Below are 9725 nucleotides of genomic sequence, written 5' to 3' on the forward strand. Positions count from 1 at the left end.
CGCGGAAACTAGTTTGGTCCATTAGGGGATAATGGAAAACCCTAATAGGTTTAAAACATAAGGCATGGTTATGATCCACAATACACCAAATCAATAAACAGTTTCTCCTCTCATCTCCCCATTTGAAGAGAAAATGAAGATCCCATAAAAAAGAAGGTAATTTGATTTAGGAAGGTCATTAAACCAATTGTTCGTGACCACTGTGAGATTCCGCTGCGTGTTAATCAAGCTCTATGGATCCAGGTATTCCTTAAAATCTCTTGATAATCTAACGTAATGTGTTATGGTGTTCATTTAGTACTTTATAAGGTTTATAGAAAATAACCAACAACATCATGTCCAACTATTAACAAAAATAGTCAATAGCCATATTTCTACTTCAACCAATGTAGTTTCATTATTTAAATATTAAAAAATTGACACTAAAATCAGATTATATGAAATCTAAGGTCAAAATTTGAGCACATGAAACACATTTTCATTTTCATTCAAACTTATCATATATGTTTTGAAAATAAATTCTAAAACTAAAACAATTTATTATTATTTTATTTAATATTTTCAATTATATGTTGTATATATAAAAATAATGTCTATACTTTATTTTATAATAGAAAGATTAATAAGTTGTTTTTTCTTTCATCGTGCCAAATATGCCATTAATAGTACGAAAGTATAACTTGTTGCTCAAGCAACTCTTTAGAGTTCCTTAGAAATGATTGCAGAATGCAATTTGTTTAAGATACTGCATTAGCTCAACGCAATTTGTTTAAGATACTGCATTAGCTCAACACAGGAAGAAATGTTTTTCTTTGTGGATCCATTCAATTTTTTCAATCCTTCACTCTTGTTGTATTTTTTTTGCCGACAAAAAGTTTAAGCGAGTTTGATTTGAGAGATTTATTAGGATCAGGAAAGATCTCAAGACTTAAAGAACGCTCAGAAATACTTATAAGTCACTCATCAACAAGTTCCTCACATCAACAACAAAAATCAAATTTGTCTTTTTGAGATAGGAGTTTTTTCCTTATCAATTAGATCAAGTTTTATTAGTTTTCAGTACACTTCACTTTTTGTTGTGGCTACAAAGGGAGGAAGAGATTGATTTTGTTTGACAGATGTTTGAATTGACAACTAATATACAAATTTGTAAATGGGAAAAAAAACATTATCAAGCTATGAAGTTAATTGCTTTGTTTTGAAAACTGGATGGAAAGGTTGGTTCTATTGGTCTGATTGGAAATTAGCCTGCTGATTGGTCTATTTACTCAAAATAACCGGTTATTTTTAGAACCAGTCAAGAACTGGTATTTCTTTTTTTTTTTTAAAAAATCTTCATTTTTAAAATTTTAAATTTAATCTAAAATATTTTTCAGATAAATAAGAAGACATTTAATAAAGTTTAAATTCTTTTATATTTTATTATATTAATTATTATTATTATTTTTATAAAATATATAATTTAGTTATTTATATTAATTTATATTTTTATATCTTAATTTCTTATAATTTTAGTTATATTAATTTCTCATTTTATTTTTTATTCTATATGTTAGTTAATGAATTGTTGCATTTTAATTATTAAAATAAAAACCTAAATATCATGATATATTTGATTTATAATTTTATGTTTACTTTAAATGTTAAGAACCTAAGAAATGATGTTTTTATGTTAGTTTTTAATATTATAAAGTTGTGGTATTATATTTATTTAGTAGTATAATTTTATGTATTAATTATTATTATATTTTATTAATACTAGTCAACCACGATTCAAACATGATTAAGTCATTAAGTTTTGAACTAATATTTTGATCGATTCAATCATCAATCCGATTTTAAAAACATTGGTTAGTTGAAACAAGTTAAGTCAAAAGAAAAAAAAAAAAAGAGATCTACCCTAAAAAAAAAAGAGTGAAGATCTTTCTTTATTTGAAGTGATGCTTTTACGTATATAATAAAGAAAATGAAGATCAAATCATATGATTTCCCATGTGGTATAAGCTGAATGCTTTTGGAGGCAGATGAACAAAAATCGAGAAGAGACAAACTAATGTCATGTAGAAGAGCTCACTGAAGATCATAATTTCAGGATGTAACATGATAGAAGAACAAAAGATTGGAAATGACAACAAATGAATTTGCCCAAGTAATTCAAATTGTTAGCTGTTGTTTGGAAATGTTACATGAGCCAGCTCAGCTCACACAGTTAAGATGAGCCATCATATGACCAAAAATGTATTTTACTATAGTAAAATAGTACATATGTTCAAAACATTCCAAAAGTTTTTCAGATTATTGCTACCCAAATGTCCCTTAAACAGTTAAACCTCGACATAATTAAGAAGAAGAAAAATATCAAATGAGAGAAAAGGGTCTAAGGAAGAAAATCATCATTTATTTATGCTTCCGTTGGAGTATTCACCTGTGTCACTCTTTCCATATTGTGTGGTCGGGTATTCTTACCTTATAATCATGTAACGTAAGTAAAACTTGTTAAAACAAACAATTATTTAAATGAACTGCTTATTATAATTTGGTGGGATGTTATAATTTCACATAAATTTAAATACTTTATGGGTGTATTTTATTTGCTAAAAAATAAGAGACTGGACAATACAAAAATATTTATCCAATATTTGATTTTAAAAATGATTGAGGAACAATACAAAATAAAGAATGATGGAATGAATAAATTAAATACCAAAAAATTTATAATTCACTAATCGTACAACGTTTTGTTCAATGTCTAACAAAAATAAAAAAATATAATATTATTTCTATTTTCTAACTTTCATTATCCCACATCTTTTTTTCTTTTTTCATATGTACCTCCTTTTCTAAACATTTATCTCCAAACATTAACAACCTCACTGCCCTCCTCTCCACCGTGCCGAAACTCTCCCAATTCACCTCCCTCCTTACCTTCGCCACGCCCTGGTCGCAGATCTCTCGGACCGTTCCTCCCTCTCCATTCTCGCCATCCTCAACACCTACCTCACCATTGACGACCACCTCTCCTCGGCCGCCCTCGTCGACGTCCTTCTCTACCATGTCTTCCTCCAATTCCTCTCCTAGTCCGACCTCTACCCCTCTGGCAAGCTCATCACCACACTCCTTCAAAACACTGGCCGCGCCACCGACAACTTCGGCTCTGTGAACCTCACCCACGACTCCCAATCTGTCGTGATCTCGATCTGCTCCCCCGCACCGTACTTCCCCTCCAACGCCACCATCCTCTCCTTCAATATTTAATAATTAAGAAAGCTTGAATTTACATATTACCAAAATCATCTTAATAAGATTTTATATTTTTAATAACATTGTATGATTGTGAAATAATAAAATAATAAACTTTATGTTAAATAATAAAATAATTTAAAAAGTTTCAAAATCTTGTTTTGTATTTTTTCCTAGTGCAAACCAAATATTGCACAATACAAAATGTATCATAGTATAATTTACATTATTTTGTCCAGTACATAAGCACATCAAATAAGATACAATACAAATTATTTGTACTTTGCATCGACCACCAAACAATATATAGTACAAAAAGTTATCATGTGACTCAGCTACTTGTCCAATGTTGTTCTATCTATCCTGTCTTTTTAGCAAATGAAATGCATCCTACATGAAATTCACTCTAATATTAAGGTTATTAAAGTGAGTGATTAACATAATTTTACGGGTCTTACAATGCTTGAAAAATATTTTATTTATGGTATAAATTTATTAAGCAATGGTCTTATATAAGCAATGTCATATCATATGCTCTAATGGAAAAAAGTTAAATCATATTACTTAAAATTAAATAACTTATGTAAACACTTTGTGAGTTTTGGCTACTCTAGCCGGAGAGCTTAGAGTTAAAGAAACTACTTGTTTACTAGTTTGGTAGGATTTTACCAATCCATCTCTTCACCAATTAATATATGTTTGGTATGATTTTATAGAAACTTTCATTCAAGCCCCTTTCAAGTTCTCTTTTTCCAAAACATGTATGGACAACTAGCCGCTACAAACTGCAATTTTGATCACCGAAACTAAACATTATTTTTAGGGTTAATTAAATTTTTAGTTCTTAAATTATGAGATTTTGCATTTTTAGTATCTAATCTTTTTAAATTTGTTCCCTAAAAAAAATTTTGTTATTAAAAATAGTCATTATCGTTAATGTTCTCTGTTAAGTAATGAAGTGTCATGAAATAAGGTAAATTAAATATTACGTGTATGTCACTTACATGACACATAAGTTTTATTATATTTAGGTAAATAATTAGAATATTAATATTATGTTATTAAAATGTAAAAGGGAAAGAAAAAAATTATTATTGAACCCTAAGGCTCGAAGCACCCATAAACGTACAACAACCATCCAAGGTTATCAAACTCGAGAGTTTACACAGATTCGTGAGAGTTTTATATACTCGACTCGTAGAGACAAAATAATTTTATGTTGTATTTTATTTGATGTGCTTAGAGACAAAATAAAATAAATTTTATTATAATATCATTTATATTGCATAATGTTTGATTTTCCTTTAAAGTTTTTAAAATTATTTTATTATATAATATAAAATATATCCTCATATTTTACTAATATTTATAATTTATTAATATTGTAATATATTTTAAAATATTATTTTATATTTATTGTTATAAAAAATTACAATTTATTAATTATATTGATATATTTTTAACTATATGTTATAAGGATCATATTATAAATTAAAAAACAATTCAAAATAAATTAACAAGAGAAGAAAGATACAAAAATGATGACGACGCATCATAGAAATTGTTGGCGAAGGAGGTGAACAAAGTTTCTAGCAGAAACGAGAAGCATATGTGTCGTTAGAAGGAGAGCACTTCCAACACCCTTGACCAAGTTCTTCCTTCAAAGAAACTCTTCTGCGAACACCTTTTCCACCTTCCGATCCCCGTCATGCAAAAACACGTGCGTCACACCCGATCCCTTCCTGTTCCTCGCCATCACTGTGGCGGAGAACACCGCCGCCATCCTCGCTGGCGCCTCCGCAAAATACCCCTTCGACGCATCAATCATTATCCTGTCCCAGTCCGTCTCGTAAACCTTGTCGGGAAGATTTTCTAATGTCAGCTTGCACGCTTGTTGCCTCGCAGGTACGTCTTCGTGGGAGAACACGAAGGTTCGGATCGGTACGAGGTGAGAAGACCCTTTGAGTCGCTTAGGTGTGGAGTAATAAAAAATCAGAAAATAAAAATAATATTGGATTATTTTTTTTAGACAATGGATAAAAAATATTATGGGAGTTTTGAATTATAAGTTTTAAGTATTTTTTCGATTCATTATTTTTTATTTTATATTATTTTTTAATCTTTTTCTAAATCAAACATTTATATTATCCTGTTTTTTATTTTTTGTGAATCAATCACACCTAAAATACGATTTGATGACTTTAAAGAGTCAATGTATCGGTTTGATGATTTTACAGAGTTCATTTGTGTAGAAACTCTAACCCACATGAGGACAACCGGACAAGATTGATATTTAAATTTAATAGAAGAAAATCCCTATCATTTTAACCCTAAGCTTTTAAAATTATAAGAATACGCCTGCAATTTGTTTTTGATGTGAATACAATTAAATTTTTTTAATTTAATTTTCATATTTTGTTACTGTAAAGATATTTTTACATGGTCAGTCATTCAAAAATTTGTAAGACTATATTAATTTTCATATACTTTTAGTTTAAACTTACTATATATAACCATTTATAATTAGATGAAAATATAAAAAGAAAAATTTACACTGAGTAAATTCTGATTAAATATAATTCTACAAACTTTCTAAACTACCAAACAGCTGAGCTATCCAATTTGAAGAGACCAGGGTACAGTAAAAACTAAACAAAATATATGGCAAATATGAAATTATTTAAGACTTATTAATTTTACGTTACAAAATTCTTCTTTTCTCCTTCAAAAATATTTTGTGTTCCCTTGACGACCATTCTCGATTATACTTTATTATCTATACGTACTATATGGCCGTGGCTTTTTCGACTTGCAAGGGATATTATGTGCTGCAAGTTGATGAAGTGATGATATACATTTAGAAGAGATAATGGTACCTCTTAGCCTTTTTTGTACACCTTTTCTTTTTTATTTATTGCTTCTTTGCAATTTATACTTTATAATGTCATCTTGATTAATGTGTTTTGATAAAGAAGTATTTGATGCGAAGGGGAACATCTCTCAAGATGGGGACAATGGTACTCAACGGCTATTTCTGTAATCTTTTCATCACGCGATTTTTTGTCCCAAACAACTTTTTTCCAGGATCAATATGAGTGAATAGGCAATTTAGTCCTTGAGATTGTACCCATTTTGCATATTAGTCCCTAATTTAATGTTAAATTCAAAATAGTCCATATATTTATATAAGTGTTGCAAAATAGTTCTTCCGTTAAATTTTAAAGTAACACCGTTAGTGAGGTTAATTTTAGTGTCACGTGGACTATCCAACGTGGCACTAAAGGATGACGTGGCATGACACATGGACGTGCCTCCTAAAAGATATCACGTCATTTGATGATAACAAAACGAGTAAATAGGCAATTTAGTCCCTAACTTTGTACCCCTGTTGCATATTAGTCCCTAACTTAATGAAAAATTCAAAATAGTCCATATCTTTTGCATAAGTGTTGCAAAATAGTCCATAACTTAAAAGATGTCAGAAATCGGGCTTAAAGTGTCCATGCATTGCAAAGGTTGTGCCTTGCATGATTTCTGGCAGCATAGATTCCTCCTTGGATTCCTTGTTATCTTTCGATTCCTCTGGTTCTTTCTTTTCTTCTTCCTCTGCTTTTTTCTCCTCCACTTTGTTTTCCTCTGGTTTTTTCTCTTCCTATTCAAAACACAAAAAAAAAAATCAGAACCCGGAATGATACATTGATGGTAATTGAAGAAAAAAAAAAGGAAAAGAGAATGGTTATGCAGACCTCGCCCATTGGTGTTGACGACTACATAGATAAGGTTGTTGCTGTAGATTTTTGGTTCTTTTTATTTGTGCAAGTGTGTATAGGTTCTTTTTTGTATATATGCCTTAATTGATTCAGAACCATCAAATTTGAAAAAGCCACTCATTCTATCATCATCAAATGACGTGACACTAAAATTGACCTCACTAACAGCGTTACTTTAAAATTTAACGGAATGACTATTTTGCAATACTTATGCAAAAGATAGGGATTATTTTGAATTTTTCATTAAGTTAGGGACTAATATGCAACAGGGGTACAAAGTCAGGGACTAAATTGTCTATTTACTCGTTTTGTTATCATCAAATGACGTGACATCTTTTAAGAGCCACGTCCACGTGTCATGCCACATCATCCTTTAGTGCCACGTTGGATAGTCCATGTGGCACTAAAATTGACCTCACTAACGGTGTTACTTTAAAATTTAATGGAAGGACTATTTTGCAACACTTATGCAAAGATAAAGACTATTTTGAATTTAATATTAAGTTAGGGACTAATATGAAAAATGGGTACAATCTCAGGGACTAAATTGCCTATTCACTCGGATCAATCCTAATACCCTCTTGTTCAATTTTATCCTTAGTAGCCTTTATTTCTTCTCAATTTTGTCCCTCTTTTTCAGGATAAACTTTTTTGTCTCTCTTGTATATAAGTTATTAGTTTTTTTTCTTATTAATTTTATCTTTATTACTTTATTTAAAATTTTATTTTATCATATTAGTCAATTTAAAAACTCTCATATCTAATTTTATATTCTTAATCGCACACAATCAGTCTAAACTCTACTCATACTGGAATAGGAGCAGTCACCCCCTAGATCCATGAAATGTTATGAACATATACACTAATATATTAATTTAGTATATTTTATTTCTTCTAAAGTTCTATCCAGGTCCCCTTAGGCCCTTGTTACTTACATATTAATATAATATACTTTCTTCTAAATTTTTTATCTAGCCCCCTCTGCCCCCGTTTTATTGTAGTCCTCTCAACTTAATTAACATGTTTTTCTACTAGTTGCTATTATTGCATTGTTTTTCTTATATTAATAGAAAGAACTAAAATATGTATTTATTCTTCACAAATAAATGATTGATTTCGATCTATTTCATCTTATTCTTATGTCACAAACTTTAAATATTTCGTCATATACTTGTAAACTTGATGAACAATATTTTAAGAAAAACAATAATTATTTTGATGTATTGTTATATTTACTTTCATAAGATATATGATTTTTTTATTGAACTGATTTTGGACAATTATTAATAATAAAAACTAGTCGCTATTAACTTTTTTATGAATTAAATTTTTGCCTCCCTAATCAATATTCTTGGTTTTGTCCCTACCCACAACTAGGTATGGCAATGGGGCAGGGGCAGGTTTAGCCTCCCCAATCCCCCCAACATCCTAAATCATTTGTGCCCTTAATCCCTACAGAGTTTTCCCAATTGAAAAGGTGTTGGGTTTCCCTGCCTTGACCTCGTCCCCATAGAGAAATGTCTGACTGACACGATGAAGGACAAAACAAGATGAAGTCACGCAGAGAATGACTCGATGAAGGAGGGTACATGGCCTGACTCCACGATAAAGTTGTGTTATCACTGACCATGAATCTGCAATGAAGGAGGCATGAGAACAACATGACGAAGGAGGCACAAAAGAGGCATGATGAAGGAGGCACCACACGACATCGACCTGATAAAGGAGGCACCACACGACAACGACCCGATAGCGACAAAGAAGGCCCAACATTAGTGCGATTGCGATGAAGGGCACAATCTGAGTGATGAATGGTGCGAGAGTGAGAGTGAGAGGAGGCGACACAAATAGAGTGAGAATCAATCTATTTATGTATTAGGGTTAAGCCTACTTATGTAATTTACTTATTTTTATATCGAGGTAGGGAGCAGGTGTAGGGGCAAGTGCAGGTGCAGGGCGAGGATCACAATGCCCAATCCCACCCCCGACTTTTTCAAGCAGGGAAATCATACCCCGACCCTGATCAACTCTGTTTTTCCCCCATCAAACTCAAGGCGAATGCAAGTTAAATTGTCATGCCTACACACGACACATGCGACAGTCAACTTGGCAATTGTCATGACTACACTATTCCTTAAATTTATAAATTCTTTGAATCATATAAACTTTACATTTATTTGTTGAATTATTCTATGTTTTTCCTAAAACTATATGACCTAATTTGTTTCCTTGCATAATTTTTATTTTATTGATTCAATTCCTAAGAGCAAAAATTCTCCTTTTTGTTAATTAAACCCTACGGACAATTGAATCGATGATGCGCACCGTGCACAATTATGTTTTTGTTTTCCAATACCAAGTGTGTGTTTCTTGTTTTTCCATTCACGGAATTTGCTTTGGTCCATGAAAAAGTGTTTTTCTATGGTTTGGTGGTGTGTGCAGTAAAATGTTTGATCATATGGTAAAGGCCACCAACTCACCAAATGTCTTTGGTAAACGGAAGTTGGAAGATTTTTACTATGCTCGAGAAACATCCAAATTACATATAGAATAATGAACTTATAGATTTTCATTCGCACACAACATTCGATTTACAAAGGTTGATTTTTCAAGGAGAAAAAATGAGTAATTTGAAGGATCGCAATAAAGAATAGTTCTTTCTTTTAATGTTGAATCTCTCTTTGATTGATCAATGTGTGATATTTCGTATCCTCA

This window comes from Glycine max, chromosome 9, assembly GCF_000004515.6.
Source record: "Glycine max cultivar Williams 82 chromosome 9, Glycine_max_v4.0, whole genome shotgun sequence".
NCBI lineage: Eukaryota > Viridiplantae > Streptophyta > Magnoliopsida > Fabales > Fabaceae > Glycine > Glycine max.